Here is an 18477-nt window from a genome sequence, read left to right as displayed (position 1 = left end):
TGTATGATCAAATTAAAATTTACAGTTGGCTTAAAATGCCTTTTCTGTATCAATTGAATAAAAAAAGATTCTTGTCATTTTCCTCAACAGAAAAATATTCCAGTCAAAATTTCACTTAAGTAATGAAGTGGTGTTGCTTAGAGTTATATTAAATAATGTTAATTTAATCAGCACAAAAGTCATTTAAAAACACAAAATGACTGTAAAAAGTGGCAATTAGAATACCATCCTGTGGGAGCCCAAGTATTATTTCATGCTGATGCTAAAGATAACACTAAACCCTGGAATGCCCTATTCAAAATCAGTTTTCCATGGCAGCTATTTTATTGAATGTTTTCTTTGTAGTGATAATGTAATTTGGTTTTAGAATACATGGCAACACCATGGTACAAGAAGCCCAACTAAGTTTCAAATTTTATTTTGGAAATGGGAGAAGATCGGGAAGAATATCTTAATAATGTCCTATTTTTTTGTGGGCAGTTTTAAGTTTATTTTTAAAAATCCATGGAAACCCTTCTTGCCAAAATCTAGCCAACAAGTCCAAATTATCTTAAAAATAAATTCAGTGACTAGAAGATACCTTTTTTAATCCATGGGAGCCATATGTATATTATAAATAAGACCAGAGTGACATTAAATGAGTTTATATGTCTATATTCAACTTAAGAGTTGTAATTGGCCAATAAAATCCATTAAAATAGCATCCGGGCAGCTTCATTCAAGTTGAGATAATGATAATTTGACAAAAACAGATTTTGTTGGTTCCAGGTTAATTATGAATTAGCCAAATGTCTGTTTTAAATACTCCCTACTGAATCGAAATTAATTTTTCTTACTTAGATTCAATATACTTCCTTTCCACACACTCAAATACTTAAACGGCAGATGGAGATGCTGAAATAAAACCAATAATGTCTTCTTCCTTATCTTTCCCTAACACCATTCCTACTCACACTGGGTGCATACAATGAGCCCACTAGTATGCTGGCCAGAAACATCCACAGATTTCAGAGCCCACCACTGCCCTGATTTCATTTTCACAGAGGTCTAGTATCACATTTATTCAGGGTTCTCCATTAGACAAAAGAGAAACTATTCTGAGTCAGAAAAATCAAGAGTCAGGAGGTAGAACCACCCTGAAGTAAAGGGAAAAGTGCTCTTTTCCCTTAAGTCTATGAAGGACATTTTAAAGAAAGCACCACCAGCTCAGCTGAAGAATACATTAGCAACTTTAGCTTTAGTATTATTATTATTATTATTTTTGTTATTATTTTGACTAAGTAGAGCATTAACGAGTTCCAAGTTACAGGCTTCTTTCCCAAGTAAGTCTTTTTATCTTGCTGTCTTTAGAAACAATTAAAAACTCTAAGCACTGAAATATATATATATGAATATGCTTAAAAGGGGAAATGTTAGATTGTATATTTGGTTACAGAATAAAAAATTTTTTTAATCCATGGAACTACAACTACACAAACAGAGAACCTAATTTGAACCGTGTACTTTAAATAATAGTACAATTATGAAAATGTGCAATCAATTGTAACAAAGATTCCACACCAATGCAAGGTGTTGGTGGTAGGATGGTGATGAGAATCTTATATTTTATGCATGATTGTTCTGTAAATCCACAACTTCTCCAACAAAAAAAAAGAACTGTAAGACCAAAAGGTGTACGAACAAGCATTGTTTTTTAATAAAAAATGAAAGAAACCTTGCTTTCTAACAAAGAATCATTAAATAACTTTTGCAGGAAAATTGTATTTTCACCAAGATTACCATTAGGTAATAGGTTGTTTTCTGGGATTGCAGCTGATTTTACCTTATTTTAAAGCTTTTTTCTGTGTTGTTTTATTATAAATAAGCAAATAAACAAATAGGGAAATATATATTTATATACTTACAGACCAGAAACTTTTACTTCCAGTTATAAACATATAGACTATATAGATGATTAATAATCTCATTTAATAGAATGAATAAATCACAAAGTTTCAAGTAAGTAGAACTCATTACCTACTTGCTTCAAATAAGCATTTAGTGGTCAAGCCAGATAGTTATATATATTCATTTATAAATTTCCTGATGCTCAGAATCCTGCTCTCCTACTGCTGGCTATCATTACCGTGATAATTCCCAAAACATGGGCAGGGTTTCTTGATAATTTACAACTGGAAACCAACTCTTTTGAATTATTGAGTTTAGCAATGAGATCACACAATGTAAATGGATGGATGACTCATGTCCTTCCTGGTTGCTCATTCTCTTTTGACTCTGGACTTTGTTTCTTTCCTCAGTCTGGTTGCAGGACAATAATAAACTGTGCAGCCATGAAAGGTGCTAAGCTACAGTATACATTTTCAATAGCATATGGCCTCTTCTCTTTGTGTGCTATACCAAGGAATGGATGATATCTATAATTTGAAATTTGTTAACAGTTCAAAATAGGATAGTTAGTAATTCACTCTGCCAAATACTGCTGTCCAATTGTTCCAGAAATAGTAACACTACGGATGCTGCTTTTCAAAGACACATAAAACTCACAGGATGAGGAGCACTGAGAAAGAATTACTATTAAAAAGATTAGGCTTATAAAAGACCCCCCAAATTTAAGCTTTTATAAAGCAATTGTATTACCATATGAGTATTTTTATTACTTTCACACCTTTTATTTCTATATTTCTCCATTTCTAGATTTTTGAAGTAATAGCTGTAAATATACCCTTCTTAGAAATGAAAAGAACGGAAAACTACTAGACTTAACTCAGGTTAAAATTTAAAAAATTAGAATATTGTTAAAGATTAATTAAAGGTTTAAGAAAGGAAATTAAGGATTAAATTTATTTTCTCTCAATATGTATTGAATGAAATTATATAAATACCAATATATAAAAATTAAAAACTATAATGGACAATCACAACTACAAATTCACATTCTTTAGCTCTCCTTTGTCCCTACCCCCAAAGCAACAATAGCAAAAGCAAAACAAAACTACCCAGAAGCTCAGATGTTGCTTAATCATCTCTTTTTCAGAAATGAGGATGTGCCACAAATCTGAATGTGTACTAAAAAGTATTTTCTCGTTTTTTAATCTCTTTATATCCCATATGTACATGATTTTTCTTTTATTAAAAATTTTATTCTGTACTATTTTTGCTCTCACTTAAAGAATTACTTTCTCTTGTTTCTCCTTTCAGCAGATTTGTGTCATTTTTTGGCCCTATTATTATAGTGTTCAGTTGGTAATAATCAGTTTCTGGGCAAAGGTAGCCATAGAAGTGCTTGGATCAAAGGACTCTATTTCCTGTTATTTTCTTCACGGATAGTGGCTTACGTATAATTTCAGGGTAAAAAGTTATTTGAACATGCTGCTCAGTGCTCTGTGATCTAAAATTCCTTACCAGGATGGGAAGCATTATCTAAGCCAAGAAATTTGATCTAGCCCTTCAAAGTACCGAACTACCATAAATTAATACTGAAATTTTTTTAATGCATTTTTGAGATACATTCACATACCATACAGTCATACAAAGTGTACATTCAGTTATTCACAGTACATTATATAGTTGTGCATTCATCACCAAAATTAATTTTTGAACATTTTGATTACCACACACACAAAAGTAATAAGAATAAAAATTAAAGTGAAAAAGAACAGTTAAAGTAAAAAAGAACACTGGGTGCCTTTTTTTTGTTTTTTGCTCTCATTTTTCTACTCATACATCCATACACTGGACAAAGGGAAGTGTGGTCCACATGGCTTTCCCAATCACATTGTCACTCCTCATAAGCTACATTTTTATACAATCATCTTCAAGATTCATGGGTTCTGGGTTGTAGTTTGATAGTTTCAGGTATTTACTGCTAGCTATTCCAGTTCATTAGAACCTAAAAAGGGTTGTGTATATTGTGCATAAGAGTGCCCACCAGAGTGACCTCTTGGCTCCTTTTGGAATCTCTCTGCCACTGAAGCTTATTTTATTTCTTTTCACATCCCCCTTTGGGTCAAGAAGATGTTCTCCATCCCATGATGCTGGGTCTAGATTCCTCCCCAGGAGTCATATTCCACGTTGCCAGGGAGATTCACTCCCCTGGGTGTCAGATCCCACACAGTGGGGAGGGCAGTGATTTCACCTTTCAAGTTGGCTTAGCTAGAGAGAGAGGGCCGCATCTGAGCAACAAAGAGGCATTTGGGAGGAGGCTCTTAGGCACAATTATAGGGAGGCCTAGCCTCTCCTTTGCAGCAACAGTCTTGCCAAGGGCAAGTCCTGTGGTAGAGGGCTCAGCCCATCAAACCACCAGTCCCCTATGTCTGTGATCGGCAACCATCGAGGTGGGGAAGCCCAGCACCCCTCCTCAAGGGGGCTCTGCATATTTTTTTCATTGTTTTGTGTTTTTTTTTTAACTTTTTTTTTTAAATTAACTATATCAAAAAAATTTAAAAAAAATACAATAAAAAAATTTTCAAACAAACCATAACATAACAAGGGAGTAAGAAAAAGACAACTTACCTAAGATAACTACTTTACTTCCAACATGTTACTACTCTACCCCAAGAAAATAACCTAATATAGCAACATTTCTGTGAACTTGTTCCTACCATACCCATCAAAAATTAACAAACCATAGTATTTCTGGGCATTCTCAGAGTGTTAAATTTACCCACGATAACTTATCTGTTCTTATTGGGTTATCATTCCCCCTCCATTAACTGCTCTCTATCACTATTCCCCTACATTCTACATTATAAACCATTTATTTTTCATTTTTCAATGTTCACATTAGTGGTAGCATAAAATTTTTCTCTTTTTGTGCCTGGCTTATTTCACTCAGCATTATGTCTTCAAGGTTCTTCCATGTTGTCATGAGTTTAACTACATGGTTCCTTCTTACTGCCGTGTAGTATTCCATCATGTGTATATTCCACATTTTATTTATCCACTCATCTGTTGAAGGACATTTGGGTTGTTTCCATCTCTTGGCAATTGTGAATAATGCTGCTATGAGCATTGGCGTGCAGATATCTGTTCGTGTCACTGCTTTCCAATCTTCCAGGTATATACCAAGAAGTGCAATCACTGGATTAAAGGGTAACTCTATATTTAGTTTTCTAAGAAACTGCCAGACTGACTTCCAGAGTGGCTGAACCATTATATAGTCCCACCAACAATGAATAAGAGTTCCAATTTCTCCACATCCCCTCCAGCATTTGCAGTTTCCTGTTTGTTTAATGGCAGCCATTCTAATTGGTGTGAGATGGTATCTCATTGTGATCTTAATTTGCTTCTCTGTAACAGCTAGTGAAGCTGAACATTTTTTCATGTGTTTCTTGGCCATTTGTATTTCCTCTTCAGAGAACTGTCTTTTCATATTTTTTGCCCATTTTATAATTGGGCTGTCTGTACTATTGTCATTGAGTTGTAGGATTTCTTTATGTATGCAAGATATCAGTCTTTTGTCAGATACATGGTTTCCAAAAACTTTTTCCCATTGAGTTGGCTGTCTCTTCACCTTTTTGAGAAATTCCTTTGAGGTACAGAAACTTCTAAGCTTGAGAAGTTCCCATTTATCTATTTTTCCTTTTGTTGCTTGAGCTTTGGGTGTAAGGTCTAGGAAGTGGCTGCCTAATACAAGGTCTTGAAGATGTTTCCCTACATTATCTTCTAGGAGTTTTATGGTACTGTCTTTTATACTGAGATCTTTGATCCACTTTGAGTTAATTTTTGTGTAGGATGTGAATAGGGGTCCTCTTTCATGCTTTTGGATATGGATACCCAAGTCTCCCAGCCCCATTTGTTGAAAAGACTATTATGTCGCAGTTCAGTGGCTTTGGAGGCCTTATCAAAGATCAGTCAGCCATAGATCTGGGGGTGTATCTCCGAATTCTCAATTTGATTCCATTGCTCAATATGTCTATCTTTGTGCCAGTATCATGCTCTTTCGACTACTGTGGCTTTATAATAAGCTTCAAAGTCAGGGAGTATAAATCCTCCCACTTTAATTTTCTTTTTTAGAGTGTTTTTAGCAATTCAAGGCATCTTCCCTTTCCAAATAAATTTGATAACTAGCTTTCCAAGTCTGCAAAGTAGGTTGTAATACTAAAATGTTTAACTGGTTAGGGCACATGCTAAAGAATTGAAGTTGCACATTCAGTCAGATCCTGATTAAAATAACTCTTTTCCACCTGTTCTTCAATAAATTCTTGCAGCATATTGTCCACTGAGGTGGGATCACATGAGAGAATAAAGATGGATTTGGGGAAATTGGTCACTACTCCTCAAAAACTATATCAGCACCTCAATGATATAATTTTATACATGAATGAAATATCTTTGCATTTAAAATTAATGACTGTCATTTTTAAGAATCTCTCAGGTTTCTGGCATCCTAAACCACAGAACTCCTCTGAACCACTGAGCATTAAAACACTTTCCCCTACTTTGGATTTCTCCCTAGAAATGCTTTCATTCATTAATTCATTCACAAACCACCATTTTTTTTCTATATTGGAGAACAATCATACATAAAATATGGGATTCCCATATACAACCCTATTATTAACACCTTGCATTGGTGTGGAATATTTGTTATGATTGATAATAGCATGTTTTTAAAATTTTAATAATATATTTTATTTAACCCAATATCTGCAAAATAGTACCATTTAAACATAATCAGTATAAACACATTAATGAGATACTTTACATTTTTTTTGGTACTAAGTCTTTGAAATTCTATGTGTATTTTATATTTCCATTATGTTTCAGTTTGCACTAGCCACATTTCAAGTGTTCAGCAGCCACATATGGCCCATGGCAACTGTATTGAATAGCACAATTTTAGATCATTTTTCTTAACACCCTTGTCAAGGTTGTCAATGGCTGGGGTAACTCTACATCCTGGTTTTTCACGGGCATCCCTATTTATGCCAGTTGTTTCAGTGTAATTATCAGTAACCTCCCTTTTGTCTCAAAATAGTACATTTATCTGTTAAATTATATGTTCGCTCTACAAATGACTTCCACATTGTCAAGTCTTATGGTCACTCCAGTGTGCTTATTGCATTCTGCTCTGTGTCACCTTTGACCCAGTTAGCCACTTTCTCCTTCCAGAATCTCCATTTCTCTCTCTGTCTCTCTCTTTATTAGAGCAATTGTAGGTTTACAGAAAAATCATGCAGAAAGTACATTACCCATATATGCATCTCCAATAGTTTTCCCTATAACATTACACTATTGCATTAGTGTGGTACTTTTATTACAATTTATGAAATAATAGTTTTATAATGATACTATTAATTGTAGTCCACATTAGGGTTCACTGTGTTCTATTTTTTTATTTTTATTTTTATTCTTTTTCTTATTTTTTGATGCATTTCAAAGTGAGTTCCTAAACCTGAAATATTCCATTTTATCTTCTTTCAGGTATACAGTTCAGTGGTGTTCATTACATTCACAGTGCTGTGCCACCATTACCACCATCCACTATCAAAAGTTTTCATCTCTCCTAACGGAAACTCGGTACCGATTAAACACTAACTCCCCATTCCCCATCCCCACCCAGCCCCTGGTGACCTGTATTCCAGTTTCTGACTCTATGAGTTTGCATATTCTAATTATTTCCTATAGGTGATATCACACAACATTTGGCCTTTTGTGTCTGGGTTATCTCACTCAACATGATGCCTTCAAGGTTCACCCATGCCTTACAGGACATCTCTTTTCTTTTTGCTTCTTGTTTCCCTCCTACCTCCCTGGTCACTTCTGGATCTTTTGTGATGACTTGGGGCCTCTGCCTTACCTCAGGGCTTGGTCTTGGGTCCTTTTCTCTGTATTTTTTCCCTGTAAGAGATGATCTTACCTCCTTCCACTCCTTAAATACAACTCCTTAGTTTATATCCACAACCTCTCTCAAGCTCTCCCCTGAGCTCCTGACTTATATATTGTATTGGCTGTTTGACTTCTTCACTTAGATAGTTTAGAGCCATGTGAAACAGAACAGAATTGTTGATTCCCCAGCCTTCACCAAACCTGTTTTTCCTACAGTCCTACTGTTAGGTCTTTTGACCAAGAAGAGAAGAGACCAAAACTTGATTGGAGAAAGTTTTATTGTGCGGCCATGCACAGGCGGGCTGAAACCTAAAAAATGGCAACAGCCCCAAACAAAGGTGGTCTGTTTTATAACTTTGGGGAGGGGGATTGAGGGAATAATTCTTGGTGGGTAGGATAGAGAAATAAGGAATTGACGTCAGGGGATTGGTTTGTTCAGGGAAGTAAGATAAGGTGTTGATGATAGGGGATTGGTTTTTTCAAGGTCTGGAGTTTAAGCAGGGAGGTTATTGTGTTATGGAAAATTTTTGTTTTTGCCCACACCATCACGTCAGGCTAAGGGTGGGCTCCATGCAAACAGTCACGTTGGTTGTGGGTGAGGGGAGCTTCTTGGAATTTTCACTAGAGGTGGGTTGCGCATGTGTTGGGGGTGGGGAGTTCTGCCTAACACTTACCAAATGCAATAACTGGCTCTCACTTGCTGAGGCCATAAAGGTCACCCTGTTCTTTTCCCTTTCAATTACCTCCTACATCAAATCTCTCAGCCCTCTTGACTTTTTTACCCATGAAACACATGTTATGGATCAAACTGAGTCCTCCCAAAAGATGTATTCAAGTCCTAATCCCTGGTCCTGGGAATGTGGCCTTATTTGGAAATAGGGTCTTTGAAGATATGATTTAGTTAAGATGAGGCCCAACTGGACAGGATGGGCCCTACTTTGGACACAGACAGATGTGAGGGGAGAGCACCATGTGACCACAGGGGCAGAGGCAAAAGTGCTGCAGCTGCAAACCAAGGAAGGCCATTGATGGCGGGCAAACCCCCAGAAGACAGAAGAGGCAGGGAAGGGTTCCTACCTAGAGCCTTCAGAGGAAGCCTGCCCTGCCGACACCTTCACTGCAGACTTGTAGCCTGTGCAACCATGAGACAATACTTTTCTGTTGTTTTAAGCCACCTGGTTCATGGTGCTTTGTTACAGCAGCCCTAGGAGTCCAATACAAACTCCCAGTCTGTGCACTTCTCTGTGTCTCCATTGCCGCTCCATTGTCTCACTCACCTCCATGCACCATGCCTGCCCCTTATGATCCAGTCTCCCCACAGCAATCAAGGGAACTTTAAAAAACATAAATCAGATGACACTCCTTCCAGTGGCTTCCAATCCCACTCAGAATGAAATCTCTACCCTTCATCATGATCTACAAGGCCCCTTGTGATCTGACCCCTGTCTATCTTCCTTCCTACTCCTCAGTTACTACTCTGTGACCACATAGGACTTTTTTTCCTTTCCTCAATCCTGGCCTGTTCATTTCCATCTTGCATGCACTGCCTCTTCTTCTGGAATGTTCTCCTAGAGCTTCGTAGGACTGATGCCTTCTTGTCCTTTTAGGTCTCAACCTCAATGTCACTTCCTTGGAGAGGTCCTTCCTGTCTATGGCCCCATCCTTCATCACTCCCCCCTCCTTTTAATGAAAAATTTCACACTGATGGAGAAGTTGAGAGAATTGTACAGCAAACACCACTACACCCATACTGAGATTCCACAATTAACATTTTCCTCTATTTTCTTTATCATGTTTGTCCATCACTCTATCCACCTTATTTTTTGATGCACTTCAAAGTGAGTTGCAGATACCAATATTCTTTATTCCTAAGCAGTTCAGCATCCGTATTATTACCTAGAGTTCAATATTTTTTTACAGTTCAGTTTATTGAGGGAGGTAAATTTACATTACATGAAATGCATGTATTTTAAGTGTACCATTCAGTGAGTTTTTTTCTTACTTAAAATTTTTCTTAAGGTTTTTTTTTTATTATTGTGATGACAGTACATTTTTATAATTGCACTATTAACTATAGTCCACGGTTTAATTTGGGTTTACTGTGTATGTAGTGTAGTTCCATGGATTTTTTTTTTTTTTTTTTTTTTGAATTTTGACAGGATTGGTATTAATTCTTCTTGGATTGATTGGTGTAATTCACCTGTGAAGAAGACCTGCGATCCTAGGCTTTTCTTTGTTGGGAGGTTTTTGATGACTGATTCACTGTCTTTATTTGCAATTGGTCTGTTGAGCTCTTCTATTTCCTCCAGAGTCAGTGTAGGTTGTTTCTGTGTTGCTAGGAATTTGTCCATTTCATCTATGTTGTCTAATTTGTTAGCATATAGAGGATCCTTTTCATTTCTGTAGGGTTAGGGTCAGTAGTAGTATACCCTCCACATTATTTCAGCTTTTATTTTCATTTTCTGTACTTTTTATTTGTCAGTCTAGCTAAGGTTTGTCAATTTTATTGATCTTCTCTAAGAACCAACTTTTGGTTCTGTTAATTCTCTTTGTTATTTTTTCTATTCTGAATTTCATTTATTTCGGCTCTTATCTTTCCTTCTGCTTCCTTTGGGAATAGTGTGCTGTTCCTTTCTAATTCCTCCAAGTGTTCAGTTAGGTCTTTGATTTTAGCTCTTCTTTTTTAATGTAAGTGTTTAGGGCTATAAATATCCCTCTAGGTAGTGCCTTAGCTGCATCCCATAAGTTTTGATATGTTGCATTCATCTTGAGATATTTACTGGTTTCTACTGCAATTTCTTCCTTGACCAATGATTGTTTACAAGTGTTTTGTTTAACTCTCATATTTTTGAATTTTGTAATTCTCCACCTGTTTTTGATTTCCAGATTCACTCCATTATGGTCAGAGAAAATGTTTTGCACAATTTCAATCTTTTAAAATTTATTTAGACTTGTTTTGTGACCAACATGCAGTCTATCCTGGAGAATGATCCATGAGCACTTGAGAAGAATGCATATACCATTGTTTTTTGTTATATTGTTCTGTTTATGTCTGTTAGATCTAGTTCATTTATTATACAATTCAAGTTCTCTGTTTCCTTATAGATCCTCTGTCTGGATATTCTATCTATTGACTAGAGTAGTGTATAGAAGTCTCAATTATTATTGTAGAGACATCTTTCTCCTTTCAGGTATGCCAGTTTTTGCATTGTATATTTTGAAGCAGTATGATTAGATGAATAAATATTTATGGTTGTTATTTCTTCTCAGTGGATTGACCCTTTTATCAATATATAGTGTCTTTCTGTGTCTACTGTCATAGCTTTAGATATAAAGTATGTTTTGTCTGATATTAGTGTAACTATCCCAGCTCTTTTTTGGTTGCTGTTCATATGGAAAATTTTCTTCCAGTCTTCCACTTTTGAACTATCTGTCTTTGGGTGTAAGGTGAGTCTCTTGTACATAGCATATAGTTAGATCATACTTTTTGTCCATTCTGCCAATCTGTGTCTTTTGACTGGGGAGTTTAGTCCATTAACATTCAGTGTTATAACTGTAAAGGTGGTACTTACTTCAACCAATTTATCCTTTGATTTTTATGTCATATCTTATTTTGTCTCTCTTTTTACCCTTTGAGTTGCCCTTCCCGACAATATTTATTTCTGTACTCTACTTGAAGCCTCTCTCTCCTGTCTTATCCTTTCACCTGCAGAACTCCCTTTAGTATTTCTTGTAAGACAGATCTCTTGATGATGAACTCTCTCAGTTTCTGTTTATCTTTGAATCTTTTAAACTCTCCCTCATTTTTGAAGGGCAGTTTTGCCAAGTCAAGAATTCTTGGCTGGCAGTTTTTCTCTTTCAGATATTATACCACTGTTTTCTGGCCTCCATGGTTTTGGATGAGAATGTGGAGCTTATTCTTATTGCAGTTCCCTTATATGTAGCAAATTGCTTTTCTCTTGCTGCTTTTAGGATTCTCTCTTTATCTTTGGCATTTGACATTCTAATTAGTATGTGTCTCAGAATGGGTCTATTAGAACTTACTCTGTTTGGAGTCCTTCACATTTCTTTGACATGTTTATTTATGTCTTTCATAACAGTTGAGAAATTTTGGGTCATTATTTACTCAAATATTATTTCTTTCCTTTTCCCTTCTCTTCTCCTTCTGGGACACCCATGACACATATAGGACTGGACCCTCGAGAGTAGGGGATGGTCACCAGCAGCCACTGCAGAGAGACTTTATTCACAGTTCTCTACTGCAGTTTTGCAGCCTCTTCTAGTCTCTCCTGAATGCTGTATCACGCTCCCCTGGCCATTGGAGCCCCAGAACGGTTGTTTCAGACAGTTCCTGCCTGTCCACTAGCTATTTTGGAGAGGATTAACTCCTGGAGATACCTACCCCACCATCTTCTCTGGAATTTCTATCTCTTTCTTCTTTGTCAGTGTAAGGATTTAATGCTATAAATTTCCTCCTCAGCACTGCCTTTGCTGCATCTCATAAGTTTTGGTACAATGTGTTTTTATTTTCACTTGCTTCAAGATATTCCCTATTTTCTCTTGTTATTTCCTCTTTAACCAAACCATCAAATTTTAATAATGCCTTTCAACTGGATGAAAAACATTCTGGCCTGTAAAACAACCTAATCTTGCATTTAAAAGGTATTATACTGTAATATTTTACATAACTCTAGCTGTGAAATCTGAATCTAAATAAAAGATTTTTGCCTATTAATAAATGTCAGTGATCTGGCCTTTTTTTTTGTAGTTGGCACTGTACTTTTCAATAAAGAAAATAAGTCCATGTTTCTGCTACTGCCTATTTCTAAGTGTACCAGCCAGGGTCCAGGCATGAAAAAGAAATGACAATAATTATTTAAAGGGGAAATAATTTTAGTATATTGAGGTGTTAACTACATCTAATATTGTTATCTAGGTATATGAAAGGTTAAAAAGGGAATTCTAAGCTATCACAGAAGTAACAACTGCAGAAAGCAGCTAATATCCTTAGGGCTCGGAAAGGAAAGAGAAGACGATGTTATTAAAATTTAAGGGTCTTAAAGAAGGAATCTCATGCAGGTGAAACTCAGACTTCTCAACTGCTGCTAGTGCCTCTGAGATTGAAGAACGGCTCTTTGGGCCCTATATAGATGCAACATAGATGCAAAAATCCTTAAAAAAAATACTAACAAACTGAATCTAGCAGCATATTAAAAAGATTATTCACCATGACCAAGTAGGATTCACCCCAGGAATGCAGGGGTGGTTTCACAGGTGAAAATCAATGTAATGTACCATATAAATAGCATCAAGGAACAAAACCACATGATTATCTCAGTACATGCAGAAAACGCATCCAACAAAATCCTACACTCTTTCTTGGTTAAAAAAAAAAAAAAAAGTAAGAAAAGTAGGAAAGAGAAGGGAACTTTCCCAACATGATAAAGACCATTTATGAAAAACCCACAGCTAACATCTTACTCAAAAGTGAAAGGAATAAAGCTCTTCCCCTAAGATCAGGAGTAAGTCAAGGATGTCCATTTTCATCACTCTATTCAATATCTTACTAGAAGTTCTTGCCAGAGTAATTAAACAAGAAAAATAAATAAAAGTATCCAAAATGGAAAGGAAGAAGTAAAACTATCTCTATATTCAGATGACATAATCTTATATCTAGAAAACCCAAAGAAATCCACAAGAAAACTATTAGAGCTGAGAAATGAATTCAGGAAAATGGCAGAGTATGTTATCAATGCAGAAGAAAAAAAATGTGTTCCTATACACTACCAGTGAACAATCTGAAGAGGAAATTAAGAAAACAATTTCATTAACAATAGCATCTAGAGGAATCAGATATCTAGGAATGAATTTAACAAAGGAACAAAAGACTGTATGCTGAAAACTTCAGAACCCTGCTGAAAGAAATTAAAGATGACTTAAATAAATGGCAAGAGATCCTATGTTCATGGATTGGAAGAGTTAACATTGCTAATGTCAATATTTCCCAAAGTAGTATACAAACTTAATGTAATCTGTATTAAAATTCCAGAAGCCTTTTTAAAAAATGGCAAAAATCATCCTCTAATTTATATTGAACTCAAGGAACCCTGGATAGCAAAAAAAAAATCTTGAAAAAGAATAGGATTGTCATAAAATGATGATAGTGATGACTCTTAAATCTCAAATGGGGTTGAAGAGGGGTGAAAATAAAAGGGCTGTTTGGAAGGAAGAAAATGGGAGGGTCAGTGGGTTAGAGTTGGCAGGTTTAAGAATTGTTCATGATTGCAAACTCTTTGACAAGCCAGCTTTGAAGGTGCTGAGAGCAGGAATGTCTGAATTTGTGATTTTGGAGGTGGAATTGTGGATGACAAGGTTCAGGGTGAAGTGAAATAAAATAGATAAAAAGTTATGGAGGAGAATGTTAAGAACTGAGAGGCCAGGGTACCAGGGGTGTGTGTGGTATGTATAGGTGAAAATGCCACTAAAAATGACAGGAAGTGGAGTAGAGAAAAAACTAGGGGGCCAGGTTCCGAAGTTCTCTGTGAGGAAAGCAGCCAATGGTCAAACTGGCCCTATTAATATGAAAAACTGCTGTCGGTGATCTGTAATATCTAAATTCACCGTACTTCATCTTGCTGTTGGTCAGACTAAAAATAATATGTGAGCTACCCCTCCCTCAGACCACCTTGCCTTTGCATATACTTGTTTCTACCATTTTCCATTTCCTTCTTGAAACTGGCCTATGATAGTTTTAATTCTGCCTTTGGCAATTGATTATTATATAATCTTTCAATTTGCATGCCCAGAGTCCTGGGGGTGGGGTTGCAGGGGTGTTAGCAAAACATGCCCAGAAACTGCCCTCATGGACTTTCTATCTACTGAACTGTCAGGGAGGAGAGACATTAAGAAGACAAATACATACCAACTTGTTAAAATATGCTCAATAACCTTCCATGGGCTCAACACCACCTATAGCCTTCTCTCTCATTTCTCTTTTAGGTTGCTCTCCCAATCTCCAATGACTTGCATTTTATCATTATTCTGCAAATCTCCCTCATTCCTCTTCTCTAGTTCTCACTTTCAGTTAATAGTCTTAACCATTTTGTCTGAGAAAATGGGAGCCAACTAGCAGGAGTCTTCATTTCTCATGACCATTTCTAAAATCGTCATTTCTCCTGCCCCATGTGTTTGCTCAAATTCAAATATTCAAGCTCTACTCAAACACCAGTCCTCCATTTGTGTTATGATCTTCTCCCCACTTCCTTCTCAAAGGCATTCCTTCTTCAGTCATCCTCCTGCCCTCCAGCAGTGCTAAGGTCCCCCACTTTTCTAGACCATTCTCCACAATGAGCGTGTAAGCATCCTTTAGAATCATCCATTTAAAAAATAAAAACAAGACCTTTCTAACTTTCTAACTTCCTTCAGGAACCAATCCCCATTTGTATGCTGTCTTTACTATAGCCAAATTTCAGAGCAATGTATGTCTCCACCAGGATGTCTCAATCTCAGCAGCTTGGTCCAAGCTAACAGGTATATCTTGCTTGCGATAGCTTTATAACCAGTCACATTCCTTCCACCCCTGCTGTCCTTCCTTCCCCCACCAAAGCAGAACAATCATTAAAAAAAAAAAAAAAATCAGATGCTTTCACATCTCTGCCTAAAACCTTTCAATGATATTTTCCCCATCTGACTTAAAATAAAATTCAACTCTTTAACCTGACCTACAGAACCCTACATGGCCTGACCCCTGCCTGTCACTTAGACCCCATCTCATACTCTCGTCACCTGGACTCAGCAGCCCTATTTCTCTTCCTTGAGCACGCTAAGCTCCTTTCTCCTGGGGACCTACATACTCACAATTCCATCGGCCTGGAAGGCTTTTACCCCTGATCTTGAAGGATCTTTTATTCATTTTAGTCACTTAAGTCTCAGCTTGCATTTACTTTCTCAGAGAGAAAGTAATCTAGAATAGCTATCCTTCCAATCCTATCACATAAATTCTCCATATAAAGCTTACTGAACATCTTAAAATTTGTGTTGTCAACTTCCTACAAAGAACATGAGTATCAAGAGAGCAGTTTGTTCATTTCTATATCCCTAGCACCTAGAATAATGCCTAGCACCCAGCACATATCCACTAAAATATGGAATTGATTAGAAATTTTATAGGACATACACCATTTTCTGAGTAAGTAGGTTCTGTCTTAGCTGACAGACATAATTTTTAAAAATCTGTCCTGAAAAATTTCATTTTTGAAACACCAGTAAAAACAAACACTCTAACAATAGTATGCATTCTCAGAGAATTATGTCAAAAAAAAAGTTTTACAAAACTTTCCTACTGAAACCTTATTTCTTTCTATTGGAATACAAAAGATACAGATCACTACACAAAGCAATTATATAACTTGTCTTGAGAAAAGAACTAAATTTAAACCCAAGATCATGAAAGTAGAGAAGTTTGTGTTGATCTGAATGGAATTTTGCTTCCTCAGTCTAATAATTCACTCTATTTGTGGAAATACAGTGGTCCAAATGGGCCTTTGTTAAAATGACTAACCCCAAATCTCCCATGAATGATAAGCTTCTTTCTACTCCAAATCCTGGCCCATCTCTTATTTAACATTGCTGACTTAAGTTACTCACACTACTTCTTGTGGGAGTAGAACTTTTATCTAGGAAGACACAAAGTAAAACGGAAAAAATTCTAAGTTCTGCAGTTACTTTACTCAAACCACACTATAAAACTCTATTCCAAAAATAGTGTGAGGTAATTTCCATCCACAAGGAAATATACTGGCACAAATAAGAAAAATATGATGTACTAATTATTGAAATAACTTTTAATTAAAACCTACTGCAGGTGTGGAAATTTAGAAGGGACTTTGACAAGTTATCTAGCCCAGTTTCCCTTGGGACAGAATGACCTATACCATCTTGTTTAGATGACTGTCCTAATTTTAAAGGCCACTGGCATAGCTCTCGATATAGTGTTGTGGCTATCATTTCTTGCCCATGAATTTTTCATTTTTGTATCTTTTTACTCAAACAGGTTTTCTAGCTCTTGTTATATGCTATTGACATCAAATTCCATTGTAAAGTGAGCTTGTTGGTTTTTTTTTTTTCCTGGCCATTCTGTCAACATTCAGCAAACCATTTAAGCAGCCCATCCATTATCAAGTTCTCAATCAACCATTCCTCTTACACAGAGGGCCCTCCTTGTTGATAAGATAGAAGAGTCAAGAGAGGATTTTAAGAGTATAGAATGTAGGCAAGTGTTTTGTGGCCAAAAGATATGATTCCTCCCCTCTCCCCCCCCCCCCGCCCCAGCAGTTATAGACAGATGATCCCCCTCCTCATTTACATATAGGCAGTATTTCAAAAGCTAACTTCTAGACTTCTTAGCTGGATCTCACAACATAGTTTTCTATAAAAAACAATGTATAAATGGTGACAGGGCTCACAGACTAGCCTTAAGGTTATTTACAGAATATACTAAATGCTCTGTAGTTCCATCTGAACTTAGCAGAATGTAGTTCTATTAATATACCAGTCAGTAATCACTAAAAAATAAGATAAAATGATACCTTCTTAATTTTACCTTGAATGCTGGTATTTAAGTATGTACAATCTGATGGAAACTACTACATATCTTGAAGGGGACTTTACAGTACTTGTAAGACCTTTATAAGACAAAATCTCTGAAGCTAATATTTTGTCTTTCTTTTATTGGCAGATTTATGGAAACAATAGAAAAGAATGTTTTTAATCCCCTTTATCCCATGGATAACCACAGTCAATAATCTGAATTGTTATTTAAAAGTGGCTAAAATGGGAAATGTTATGTTGTATATATGCTACTACAACAACAAATTTTTAAATATGTAAAAAATAAAAAAGAATAGAGTTGAAGGATCCATACTTCCCTATTTCAAATTGTATTATAAAGTGACAGTAATCAAAACAGTGTGGTACTGGCACAAAGTTGACAAGTAGATCCAAGGAACAGAATGAAAAGTCTAGAAAGATGTATGCAAAGGTGCTAAGTACATGCAGTGGGGAAAGAATAGTCTCTTCAACAAATGGGAAAACTAAATATCCACATACACCAAATGCAAAAATCAACTCAAAATGGATCAAAGACCTAAATATAAGAACTAACATTCTAAAACTGCATAGGTGCAAATCTTCATGACCTGGTGTTTTAGTGTCCTTGGCTGCTCAATTAAATACAGTACAAAGGTTTGGATTAAGCAATTGGTATTCAAAAGCTTGGTTTTGAGGCTAGGAAAATGTCCAAATCAAGGTGTTGTCAAGTCAATTCTTTCTCCCTGAAGACTGTGGCATTCAGGGGCTGCCCACTCATGATCCTTGGTCCTGGCTCCTCTGCCACATAGCAATGCACATGGAAGCCTCTCCTAGCCCTCCCTTCTCTTCTGGGTTTCATTGACCTTCATCTGTTTGCTTCCCATGACTGTCTCTTTCTCTGTGTCTGAATTTTATTCTGCTGATAAATGACTCCAATAATAGGTTTAAGACCCATGCTGATTGAGTTGGGCCACAACTTAACTGAAGTGATCTCATCAAAAGGTACTACTTACCAGGCATTCACATCCACAAGAATAGATTAAGTTTCAGATCATGTTT

At 36.3% G+C, this 18477-nt stretch overlaps 1 long non-coding RNA gene across 1 annotated transcript in view; it reads right to left on the bottom strand.

Annotated features, from left to right (window-relative positions):
- Window positions 1-18477, bottom strand: part of LOC119530031 — a 36004-nt gene that overhangs the window by 876 nt on the left and 16651 nt on the right. The gene's annotated exons all lie outside the window — the stretch shown is intronic.

This window comes from Choloepus didactylus, chromosome 3 (genome assembly GCF_015220235.1).
Source record: "Choloepus didactylus isolate mChoDid1 chromosome 3, mChoDid1.pri, whole genome shotgun sequence".
Lineage (NCBI taxonomy): Eukaryota > Metazoa > Chordata > Mammalia > Pilosa > Megalonychidae > Choloepus > Choloepus didactylus.
The sequence above is the reverse complement of the archived record's forward strand: the minus strand, read 5'-3'. Positions and strand labels throughout refer to the sequence as shown.